Raw genomic sequence first — 13244 nt, 5'->3', positions numbered from 1 at the left:
CCTGCCACGTCTCTCACGGCCGGGTCCAACGGCCCCTCGCGCGGGGGGGATCGCACCCCCGTCCTGCGTCCTCAGCTTGGTTCGCTCCTCACGCAGAAATACACGGCGGTGCGGACGGGGCGCCGCTAGTGCCACGTTGGCGGCGTGAGGGAAGGGTCGGGAGGGCGAATGATGTGATACGTTTAAATCTCGCTGCCTTCACAAGCCGTTAGGCACCCTGTCTCCGTTTCTATTTATGGGCATTTGAATTATGTTTCAGTTGATTTGTGTGCACAGAACCGGCTAGGTTGGAAAATATCTGTGAGGATATTATGGCCAGGCCACGACTGAACACCACTTTGTCACCCAGCCCATGGTACTGAGTGCTACATTCAGTCTTTCCTTAAACCCTTCCTGCAACAGCGGGTCTACAACCTCTCTGGACAGCTTTTACCAGTGTCTGATCACTTTTTCTGTGAAGAAACTTCCAGACGTTCAGTCTAAACCTCCCCTGGCACAGCTTCAGGCCATTTTCTCTTCTCCTGTCCCTGTTCCCTGGGAGCAGAGCCCGACCCCCCCTGGCTCTCCCCTCCAGTCAGGGAGCTGTGCAGAGCCACAAGGTCCCCCCTGAGCCTCCTTTGCTCCAGGCTGAGCCCCTTTCCCAGCTCCCTCAGCTGCTCCTGCTGCTTCAGACCCTTCCCCAGCTCTGTTGCCTTCTCTGAACATGCTCAGATTTTTGTCATTAGGGGCCCAGAAGTGGACACAGCACTTGAGGTGTGGCCTCAGCAATGCCCAGCACAGGGAATGGTCACTGCCCTGGTCCTGCTGCCACACCACAGCTGGGACAGCCCAGGGGCCATTGGCCTTCTTGGCCACCTGGGCACCACCAGCACCATTGACATGAACAGCCTCTCCAATGTCCTTCGCTGCCTACAGGGAAGGAAAAAATTACGTGGTTAGTTACATCTTGCAATCTTGACATGCCATCAGGCACCCATTCCAGTTAATACAGGAATTTGAAGTGTATCTCAGTTATGGCCTGATAAATAAGGCCATGTACTCCCACTGAGTTTATGTATATTATTAAGGAAAACTTAGTAAAGCCAAGTACTTTTAAATTACATTAATTGCAAGAATTCTTTTTTTTTCAGAAAGTTGTTCTTTGTGATTTCTGAATTTCACAATGAAATTTAAAGTTAGAGAAACAAGAATTAAGAGGGAATGTAAGTGAGGAACAACAGCTGAAGCTTTTCTGTGACCTCTGACCTTCCTGAAAGTGTTACTCCAATGACAAAAAAGGTCCGCAGCCTTAATAGCACTTTCAACCCTGCTTAGAAAACAGCTGAGTATGTGAGAATCCAAAGCCTGTAATATATCTCTGAAGCTGCGTATGTAGTCTCCAATTTGTTCCTAATTGCTGAGCTAATTGTTGCACAATTTGGGAGGTAAAATGGGTACCTCGATCCGAATCTATGCGGTGGACTATCCCGTAACGGGGGATAATTTGCTCGAAGATCACCTTACTCACTGTCTGGGCTGTTGCGTTGACAGTTGGAATAGCTTCCACCCAGTGAGTAAGGTGATCAACGATTAACAATAGGTATTTCCACCTCTGGACAGGAGGCATTTCTGTAAAGTCAATTTGAATGTTTTGGAAAGGCCTGATTGCTAATTCAATTCCTCCTCCAGTGTTCTTTTTCATTACCTTTTTGTTAACTTTTTGACAGATTACACAGTCCCGTGTTATTTGGTTGGCTATTTCATAAACACCAATGCATCCAAAAGTTCTGAGGTAGTCATCTGCCAGAGCCTTTGAACCCCAATGATTGGTTTGATGAATATTTTGTAGAATTTCTTGGGTTAAATTTTTGTTTAAAATTTGGCGATTATCTGGTAAATACCAGCGGCCTTGAGAATCCTGATTAGCTCCAATTAATACTAATTTTTATTTCTCTTGATCAGTAAAAATGGGCATTGGGTAAAATGTTAGTTTGTGGAGTAGTGTCAGTTGTGGTTGTGTCGGTTGGAAGTTGGTTCACTTCCATCACTTTTACCTTTCCTTCCACTGCTGCTTCTTTTCCTGCTAAGTCTGCCAAGCTGTTCCCTCGAGCTTCTTTTGTAGCTCCTGACTGATGGCCTGGAATATGCACCACTGAGGTCACTTGAGGCAGTTGTAGTGCTCCCAGAATTTTTAGAATCAATTCTTTATGCAAAATATCTTTTCCTTTGGTGTTTAGGAATCCCCTTTCGGACCAGATCTTTCCAAAGGTGTGGACTACGCCATAGGCGTATCTCGAGTCGGTGTAAATGGTCCTGATGCTTCCGGCTAGTCGGGGGAGTGCTTTTTCTAGGGCATAGAGCTCACAGACTTGAGCTGACCAGGTTGATGGTAATTTGCCCTTTTCTAGCACGCACACATTTGGTGTCCATCGACCACTGAATAGCCAGAGCACTGTTTTCCATCCACCACTCGAGATGACCCGTCAATGAAGAGAATTTCTCCTTCATTGAGGGGAGAGTCTACCAAGTCCTCTCTGACCTTTGTTTGGATATAAATTATATCAATACAGTTATGTTCAATTCCATTTTCTGATGGGGTTCCGTAAAGAAATTGGGCTGGATTTTGGTGTGCGCATACAACTAGCCTCAGTTGCGGCTGTTGCTGAGGGGAAATTTGGGTTTGCTGTTGTGGGATGCCCCGTTGGAAAGTTCTTTGTGTAGGAGGGTTGTGGATTGGAATATTAGTGCTGTTATTCATTATTCGGCTTCTGGTCTTCATCCTCTCCTCATCTCTCCTCATCTCTCCTAACAAAGAACTTTTGGGCTTCCTCCAGCAATTCATCCAGTTCCTTTTTTGGTCATTTTTCTAATTTTTCTAATTTCCTTCTGATGTCAGGCCAGGAATGAAGTACAAAATGTACTTCCAGCATAGTCTTGCCACCTTCACTGTCTAGGTCAATCACTGAAGAGAGTTGGATGTTGTTCCTTAACCGAGTCATCCAAGCTGTTGGGGACTCATCCTTTTCCTGTTCCCCACAAAATGCCTTTTTCATATTATTAACCTGGGGAACAGCTTCTCTGATACCTTTTATAATTAGATTTCTGTAATCTTTCATGTTCCTCCTGCCCTCTTCAGAATTTGGATTCCATTCTGGGTCTGTCATTGGTAGTTTTTGCTCTCCTATCAGGCCCTGATTAGAATTATTTTCTTTGTCCCAGACTGTGACTCCTACGGCTCTAATCAGTTTTCATTCCTCAATGGTGAATAAAGAGTGTAGGATGGATTGCATCTCTCCCTAATTATAAATATTAGGGCCGAGGAATTGATCAAATTTATCAGCTAGACCAATGGGGTCAGTCATTAAACTTTTCATTTCCTTTTTAAATTCTCGTACCTTTGAGGAAGCCAGAGGTACTATTACATAACCGATTTCTCCTTGAGCATTTCCCATGGGCACCTCTCTAAGAGGTAAAATTTTAGACTCATGGGGACTGCCAAGGCAGGTGGGACAGTCGGGTGTTTTAAATGATTTCTTTCTAGTGCAAGATGCTGGGCCATCCTGACTAGAACAAATCTTGTGTCCAGTTACCTTTTTGTGAGAGCAGGAAGGAATAGAAATTCCTTTTTCACTTTCATTATCACTTTCTGAGTCCCTTTCGATTGGGTGACTCGATGAAGGGAGGACCCTTTCTTGTTCGATTTGGACTCTCCTTGCTGGAGGAGTTACTGGAGGAGGGTGGTGTAGAGGGTCCCACTTTGGGTGATTTAATTTAGTTTTTTGTTTTTGTTTTGGTTCTTCTGCAATGGGTAAAATTTGGTCTGAATTTTTATTATGACCAATTGAATTAGATTTTGTTTCCTCTTCCAATTCTTCTTCCTTGTCTTGTTCTTCATCTTGTTTTTGCCACTAATTTAACCAAATTTTAGCATAGTCTAATTCATCAGAATGTTTTGGAGCTTTGTAGTGTACGTAGGAATGTAAAGCTTCGCAGAGCCACTTTTCAGAAGACCCATACTTGGGCCACTTGAGCCCATCTTTGTGAATTTTATGTTTTGGCCATTTAAAAACACAGTATCTAATCATTTGGCACTGGTCTTTTTCTTTAGTTAAAACATCTTCTTCCCACTTTAAAAGAACTTGCCCTAATGGGCTGTCTGGGAAGATTTTGTATTTCTTCATTGGGTCTTTTCTTTTGCTATTTGTTTGCCCCATTTTGTTGCTGGAAAGCAGACAAGTAGCTTGTGCAGAAAAATTTGTTTAATTAAATAAACCAAAGTATTGTATAGTGAAAACAAACCAAAATATTGTATAATAAGAGAATATTATGCAATAACTTAAAATCAATATGCTATCACAATAAAAAGTCACAATGGTAATAGATTTATAAGCATAAAACACAATACAACTAATGCATAGAAAAATAAGTAAAGATATTAGATGTATAAGGGAATTAATGATGGTGGATTTGTGGGAAAATTAAATATGGTAGACTGGTGGAAAAATAAATATGGTGGATCCGTGGGAAAAACAAATATGGTGAACTAAAAGAAATTAATTTTAGATTACAGTGAGAATGATTAGTGGGTATTTAAATTGTTTAAGATATGATTGAAATTTAAGTAGCTTAATATATATATATATTAGAGACAACAGTCGTTTTTATTCGCAGAAAAGGTTAAAACAGCGGCCCTGCCCGCCTTAAGTAATTTGTTAATTTAAAGAAACAGATGTGACTGCAAATTTAATAATTGAATTAAAGGAAAAAGATTCTAATGAATAACATAAACAGCAATCCAAAGTGCCAAGACGGTATTTTAGGATTAAAGCAGATAAAACAAATCACAACTATAATCCAATAAATCAAACAATCTGAACCAACAGAGTATAAAGGTGCTAGATAGCACAGACCACAAGAGTCCAACTAAAACTCACACATTCACTTAAAACAACAATATGGGGGTCAGGTATTTAATATTATAAATTAAAAAGACTGTTCCTAGAACAAATTAAAAGGACACAAAATGGCGGCCCTTCCTGCCAAAAATAAGATTTCAAAATGGCAGCTCTTCCCACCAAAATTTAGAAAATTCAAAATGGCGGCCCTTCCCGCCAAAAAAAAAGGAGTTTAAAATTATGTCTCTTCGGTTCTAGACCTGAAGAGACTGGGACACTAATAAAATTGAACTGGGGCTGCGCGCACCCCTAAAACGTGAAAACCTCTCCCAGAAAGGTCGACCACCAGGATCTTCTCCTCCATATCCCTAAAGGGTGATCCCTCATGGTGCGCCCCTAGAAATGAATCCCTTCAAGCACACTAGCACTCACACTGGGGAGGGCCAACCCCACACTCACAAGAGGGATTCCACTTGAAGGTTTCCCTAAAACGGGTAGGTCCCTAACTAAATACCTTTTAAGAAGGGGTCGGGCCTTAGCAAGTCCTTCTCCACCCGAGGTGTCCTTTCTCTGCTGCGGTGATCCTTGCAGCAGTCCGGTAAATCCAAGGGGAAACAAAAATTGCAAAAATTCGAAAATAGCAAAATTAACTAAAATCCCTGGATTTTAGGGCAAGAAGAAGGATCCCAGACAAGGTCCCAAAAGAGTTGTGAGGAAAAATACAATTCTTATTTTAAAAAATTAAAATAATTTATTTAAAGCAGAAAAGTTACAAAAATTGGGAAAACATAAAAAAATTTGGGATTCTATGGCTCGGTAGGGGGTATGCCCGAGGAGAGCAGGGATCTGAGATCTTTGGCTGAAGTAGCACTGAACCTCAGATGGTGAAAAATTACTTGCAGTGCTGAGGTGACTCTTGGCTAATCCAAGAGTTTTAAGATTATTAAAGCTTCTTGATAGGAGTAGGCCTTTAGTGCTTAGCACTGGTCTCCACCGACAGCTAACCTGAAGTTGTGGATGTGTCTGCTTCTGCACACTGTGTTTTATAGTGCCTTTGCTCTGCCCCAGTCCGCCCACAGTCCACCCACAGTCTGCCCCTTTGGTCTGAAATGACTGGTGCTTTCCCTTTGTGAGATCATCTCAGTCCACCAATGGCTCGTTGTTGTCAAGGGGGTGATACCAGTTGCAGTAAAGGCGGGAAAGTACCTTCATTAAAATTCAGATTGCCATGGGGCTGGCCTGCAGGGTAATGGCTGAGGAGCTAAAAATAGCTTTTGAGTGTTAGAAACTGGGGGTTTGGAGTTAGGCTTTGAATTAAGGTACAAGATAAAAACACTTTTAAAAATATTAAAGTACATCCAAAACATCTTAAAATACTTGTAAAAGTATACAATAAACATGGGAAAGATAACTCTTGTGGTTTACATGTGGTTTGAGGTTTGAGAAGGGAGCACTTGGGAATTTTATTAACTGGGGATTTTTAACTGGGAATAGTGCAACTCTTTTAATAAACTACTTTGAACAATTGAAAATAGTGATGATAAAACTTGGTTTTTGTACCTGGGCTGATGGGTTAATTTTGATATTCAAATTTAAAAATAATTAACGCAGAATTAATTAAAACACTTAATATGCAAAGACCAAACATAATTAGGGATTTCATTTATGACAGTTGAGGTGAGAAAATTTTCCCATAACAATAAATTTAAAAGGCAGATATAATTTGCATCGATGTGCCTGCCTTTCATGCATCTTCACATCTACCTTTTCCAGGGCGGCTTTTGCCTCTGGGGTAAGAGTCCTAGGAGAACTCAGCTCCTCTCTCCCCGTCAACAAGTTGAAGAGGGGGGCTAGGTATTCGGTTGTAATCCCTAGCCAGGTTCTTACCCAACCTAAAGCACCACACAAGGAGTGGAGATCCGCTAATGTCTGTGGATTGTTACTAATTTCCAATTTCTGAGGAACAATGGTCCTCTTTGTAATTTCCAGTCCCAGATATTGTGAGGGGGGCATCCTCTGGACTTTATCTTCCTGCAGGGTGAACCCTGCTTTGGTCAAAACACTTACAACTTGGTCAAGTGTGTCTCTAAGTAAATGGTCATCGGGCACGCACACTAGCACATCATCCATATAATGCAGGATGGCGGCTTTCCCCATGGTGGCACGGACTGGGGACAGCAATGAAGCGATGTACCACTGGCAGATTGTCGGAGAATTCTTCATCCCTTGTGGGAGAACATGCCAATGATAACACTTCACTGGGGCTTCTCGGTTGGTGGTGGGAACCGAGAAGGCAAACCGTGGAACATCAGCTGGATCGAGGGGAATTTTAAAAAAGCAATCCTTGATATCAATTACTGCCAGATTCCAATTTTGAGGGAGCATTGCTGGAGAAGGCATCCTGATTCCTGATGTCCACAATGATCTTATTAATTTCACGAAGGTCATGGAGGAGTTGCCACTTGTCTCCCCCCAGCCTCTTGATAACAAAGACCAGAGAGTTCCAAGGGCTGAAAGTTGGCTCAATGTTTCCTTGAGCCAAATGCTCCTCAACGAGTTCGTTGAGTGCCTTTAATTTATCTCCACTTAGTGGCCACTGATCCACCCATACAGGAGAATCAGTTGTCCAATCGAGTTTTTGAGTGGGGCGCTTCACAGGGGTTTTCGGGATCTCCAGTCTCATCCCCCATTGTGACATGGTGTCCCGTCCCCACAGGGGTGCCTGATAGTCTGTTACAAACGGGTGTAAATTGGCCAGTTTCCCATCTGGCCCCTCAATTTGCACAATGCTCTTCGATATTTGTGCCAATTTTGTCCCTCTAATTCCCTGGATACGTCCAGCCACGGTTTGCAACTCCCAGTGTGACGGCCATTCCCCGCGGGGAATGATCGTGACATCTGCCCCCGTGTCCACCAGGCGTTCAAGACAAATGGCTTCATTGCCTCGCTGGACATTACAATAAATAATCGGTTTGTTCTCACCCACCACTTCTGCCCAGCAGATACCTGGTGCATTATGGTCTACTGGGATTCCCGATGGAATGGGGATGGCTTGGGCAATGATCTGCCCTTTAGCCAAATAGAAAGGTGGGTTTACACACCGTGCCACAATTAGAAGTCCTGCTGGGTCATTTCTGAGAATGGCTGGGCATACTTCCAACTCCTGGGGTGTGTGCTTGGTGTCTCCGATGGCCATGTACTTACAGGTGGACTCTGAAGGCATCAGTCTTCCTCCCAGTGGGTCCACTGCAACCACTATCCATTGATCTGACCAAAACCACTGATCTCTGTTGGTTGTCAATGCCAGTGGCTGTTGAGGGTGCCATATATCCTTGGGGTCCCTACAAGTGAAAAGAAACACTCTGTCTGAGTCTTGATTAGGTAACTTCTTGTGTCCGGTGATAAATGTTTCTCTCTTGTCTCCCCCTTTCCCCACAGGCCCTGCCTCATTTTTATTTCCATGCAAGGCAGGACCGTGCTGCACTCCTAGTTTTTTTTTGGAGTGGCTTCAGGCACTGGTGCTGGTGGCGGCGCCCTCCCCCCCCCTTTCCCTTACCGCACCCATCGGTGCATTAGTGCAAAATCTTGCAATGTGCCCTATCCCCTGACATTTGAAACATATAATTCCTGGAGTTCTCCGCTTTTGTTGCTGTCTCGGCTTCGTTGATCTCAGGGGCGCCTGTGGGGGAACTGGCTGGTGGGTGGCCAGAGCCGCAGGTGGAGCCGGTCTTCTCGGTGGAGGCCTTACGTCCATGGTGGTGGCCTTTTTCATGTAGGCCTCCACCAATGCAGGGAGCGATGGTTCTGGATATACCGGCATCCTGGCAATCACCCTCTTACACACCTCATTGGCATTCTCCTTGGCCACTTCGAGGATGATCCATCGGGTGCATCGTTTGGTCTGCGACCTACCTCTCCACCTGTGCTCTGATTTTGTTGGCAAATTCAATGAAAGACTCACCGGCGGCTTGTCTTATGTTAATGTAACTTTTAGGGGCTTCTGCATCGGGTGCGGGGAGAGAAAGGAAGGCCTTCTCTGCTGCCCCCATGACCCTCGCGAGAACAGCCTTCGGTATTACTCAGGCCCGTTCTTCGGGTTCTCTTCAGTCCCCCTCGCCGCACAGGTGGTCAAATGTCAAAGCCGACTGGTCGGCATCAACAGCCATGTCTCTGCTTCTGCAGAGCTCAGTAAGGAGTGGCTGTAAGGACTGTTTCCATGTCTGCTCCCACAACAGATCTTTGGTCGGGGTTAACAGACGTGTAAGTAAGCCATTAATGTCCCAAGGGACAAGTTCGTTTGAGGAAAATGTGGCCTTAAGAAGACCTTTGAAATACTCACTCTTTTGGCCAAACTGCCTTTGGGCTTTGCAGAGCTCCTTTTTGTTTTGGTAGGAAAAAGGCTTCCATCCTCGGAGGGCTCCTCCTACCCCACCATAAGTGACAGGTGTGGCGTGGTAGACCGGCCCCAATTCCGGGTTCCAGGCCCCTGGCCCATCACATCCGGCTCCGATGTCGTGGGAACCTGATGTTGGAGTGTGGGAACCGGAAGTCGGAAGTGGGTAGGCGGGGTCAGCAGAGAAGTGGGAGGGAACAGGGACAGGACCAGTATCCACTTCGGAAAAGGCAGACCGGTTGTGGAGGACGTCCCATGAGGGAGGAGGAAGGGGCTCGGGGTTCTGGGAAAAGGGGTGTGGTGAGGGGCAAGGAGGAAACTTGGGTGGAGGAAAGGAAGAGTTTGGTGGAAAAGGATTATGGGGAGAAGAAGTGCAAGAGGGGGGTCCGACCACATGGTCCCCTCCATTTTGAGCCTCCTGGGAACCATTGTGAGGGTTCGGGAGGGATAGGAGTGAGGGGCTAGGAGATGGGTAGGGAGACGGTAATGGGGTTCGGGAGCAACGGGAAGGATGAGGGGAAGGATAGGGAGATGCTCGGGAGGACCGGGGAGATCGGGAGGGACATGGAGATGGACAAGGAGAAAACTGGAATCAGGGGTAGACGGGTGTGAACTGCGGATATCGAACCTAACAACTTTGGGAGACAGAACTGGGGTAGAGGGTTTAAGGATAGAAGTCTTGGCCGGCGGGCCCTGCTGACTAAGACCAGGGGACTGGGGGGTTCGCGAGGAGCCAGGGAGACTGGCACCACTGCAGCTACCCTGTGTTACATGGGTTGCTCCTTGGGAACCACCCAGCAAGGGACCAGGGGAAAGGGTAGAGCTGTGAGGAAGAACAGGGGAAGAACTGGGGGGCTTTTTTTCCATTCCCAATCTTCCTCTAACTGTTAACTGAATTAAAACATACAACGGGATAAATTTGGACGCCTGGGTGTCTCCCTCATTCACCTTTTGAGTGAGTGTCGCTCACACCACATTCCAGAAGGGCAGCGAGGTCACATCTCCTGGGGACACCTGCGGGAAACACAAACCCTTTTCAAACTTTTTCCCTCCTCCCTCCAGGAGTCCCACAACTTGGAAGTAAAATCCCCGCTGCTGTGCTGGCAAACGCACGCCCATCTCTGAAAAATTCGAACAACACAAAACCGATAAAACTGGGGGCCTCAAAGACAAAACTGTCAGCACAGCATTTACCCCTACCTACAGTAAAATGCAAACTTAAAAGAACCAAAAGAAAGGGTCTGGGAGTACTCGGGTTCACACTCTCACCCTTCCACACAAAGGGGACATCCCTCCATATAAACACTGTGGCCCCACTCTGATCCCCTGGCCAACGGGGATACTCACCATTTGCTCCAACGGACTGAAGAGCTGTAGGCAGGGTCCCTCTCCCTGGCCATGATCCCTCCGGCGCTGAGGGACTACCGTGTCCGTCCCCAGGAGCACCACCAGACAAAAATGGGTCTGCTCCCACCGGGGTGCTGACGCACCAACGGATTTCAGAAACAATCCTTTCCATGGGGTGTCGGACCCTCAGGGAGGCCCCACATTGGGCGCCAGCTGTCGCAGTGACCGCTACTGACCGCTGCTCAGGCTAGCTCCAGCGGTGTGTGGCAGGAGTGGGGAGCAGCCGGAGGCTCTCAGCTTTAAAACTGCTCCTCTGGAGTTCAGCTCTGCACAGGGGGGCTGAAGCTCCAGGCACAGTGGCTGTCAGGAGTCAGGACGAGGGAGAAGATAAAAAGTAGCGAGGAGGCTTGCCACGGGAGGTAATCCAACTTTATTGGAGGGTATCCACAGAGGACAAGCCCCGATCAGATCTGAACAACAGCTTATAAGGAGGCATTACAACGGGGATGGCTTGACAGGGGACCAATAGGGATCTCTAAGGGAGGGATATGGACAGGGATTGACATTCACATAAACCAATAATCTTGAGGGGTGGAGGGAAAAGGGTCACATGCCCCAATGGGGCGTCATGGTTTAGCAGATTTCCAAGAGGAAAGGTATCTGAGGGGGCAGGATCTCAGGGGATTGACAAGGGCCATATAAGGATAATTAGGGAGGGCTTTGGTGACAGGCACAGAACTTTTGGGAATAATGGGAGGGGTTTGGGTGATTGATGGGGAACCGACTAGAACAAGGGGAGGACAACAACCATGTAGGGAACACCGGAGGAGTGGCTTGGGTCTGGGGCAAACCAACTGGGAATAGAAGTGGGGAAGGTAGGGATGAATCATTGGGGTACAGAGAACATATGAAAATACAATAAAAATATTGCATCATCACAGCAACCAATGGGATACAATCAAGGGGGAGGATGCAATCTAACAAGAACCAATAAGGGAAACAGGGAGGCAAGAGTCACAACAGGGAGCCAATAAACAACCAAACAAGGGAGAACCTTCTAGAACAGGGGGAGGTGGTTTGAGCGCGGGAGCCACCCAGGGAGATGCGGCCTAGACCTCGGTGCCACCCAGTGATCCGCCCTCCGACCCACTGTCTTGGGAGGGGAAATCCACCCAATGGATAGCCCTGGCTTGAGTGGCATTTGACTGCCTCAGCCCAGGAATGGGCTGAGTCACCACAACGCTGCCCCTGTCGCAGTAGGTGCTGCCACGTGGTAGGTGCTGCGACCTTCCCGAAAGCGTCTCCAAGTAGGAAGCTGCTCGGTAAGGCCACTACACACAGCACACACACACAGGCTCACGCACGCTGGATAGCTATCAGGAACAGGTGGACAACAAAGAGAGCAGGAAGGGTCTTCATATTCCAGCCATGTGAAGGGGTCCAGGCATGAAGACAAGGGATCAGGGAAGGCTCCAGGGTTATATATGGGGGTGGAGAGAGCATCAGGGACCAATAATCTGAGGGTGTAGGGGTGGTACACAGGCGGGGCTAGGGCAAAGAAACCGATAGGGAAGATCCGAGGGAGTGGCAAAGGAACAGGGGCCAATGGGGGAACGGGAAAGGGGGAACTTCCTAGATCAGGGACATACAGGGTAGAAAAGGGGCAGGGAGGCCAGTGGGCCAGTCAGGGAAACAGAACTGGGGTACATTAACATAATCAAACAAAGCATCCTGGGAGAGGCTTCTTGTGGTCTCCATGAGTAGGAGGTAGTAGGCTCAGAGCCTTTCCTCCAGGGGACTTTTGAGGTTTCTGAATCAGTAGGCCTACCAGCCTCCACATGCCTCTCCTAAACACGTGCTGGCTGAGTCTGATCCCCCAGCCATCCTGTAGGTGCTGTGTGATGGCGCTCAGGATGATCTGTTCCATAACTTTGCTAGGTTCCAAGGTCAGACTGACAGGTCTGGAGTGTCTAAGATCCTCCTTTCGGCCGTTCTTGTGGATGGGGTCGCATTGGCACCTACAGTCCTCTGGGACCTCCCTGCTGAGCCAGGACTGATGATAAATGAATGGAGAATGGCTTGGAGAGCTCTTCCACCAGCTCCCTCATCACACTAGGATGGATCCCGTCTGGTCCCATATACTTGTGAGCATCTAAGTGGCTCAGCAGGTCACTGATCCGCAAGGATCAGTGCTAGGGCCAGTCCTGTTTCATATCTTCACTGATGATCTGGATGAGGGGATTGAGTCCACCATCAGTAAATTTGTAGATGACATTGAGCTGGGAGTGAGTGTCTTGATCTGTTGGAGGGCAGGAGGACTCTGAAAAGGGACCTGGACAGGCTGGATAGATGGGCCGAGTCCAAAAACATGCAGTTTAACAAGTCCAGTGCTGAGTCCTGCACTTTGGCCACAACAACCCCTGCAGTGCTAAAGGCTGGGGGCAGAGTGGCTGGACAGTGCCTGGGTAGAAAGGGACCTGGGGGTACTGGTTGACAGCCAACTGAACATGATCCAGCAATGTTCCCAGGTGGCCAAAAAGGCCAATGGCATCCTGGCCTGTATCAGGAATGGTGTGGCCAGCAGGAGCAGGAAGGTCATTTTTCCCCTGTACGGGGCACTGGTGAGGCCA

The sequence above is a fragment of the Corvus kubaryi genome, unplaced genomic scaffold (assembly GCF_017639235.1).
Source record: "Corvus kubaryi isolate FWS band 111438036 unplaced genomic scaffold, C.kubaryi_AGA036_p1.0 37357, whole genome shotgun sequence".
In the NCBI taxonomy this organism is placed as follows: Eukaryota; Metazoa; Chordata; class Aves; order Passeriformes; family Corvidae; genus Corvus; species Corvus kubaryi.
This window is presented reverse-complemented; position numbering follows the sequence as displayed.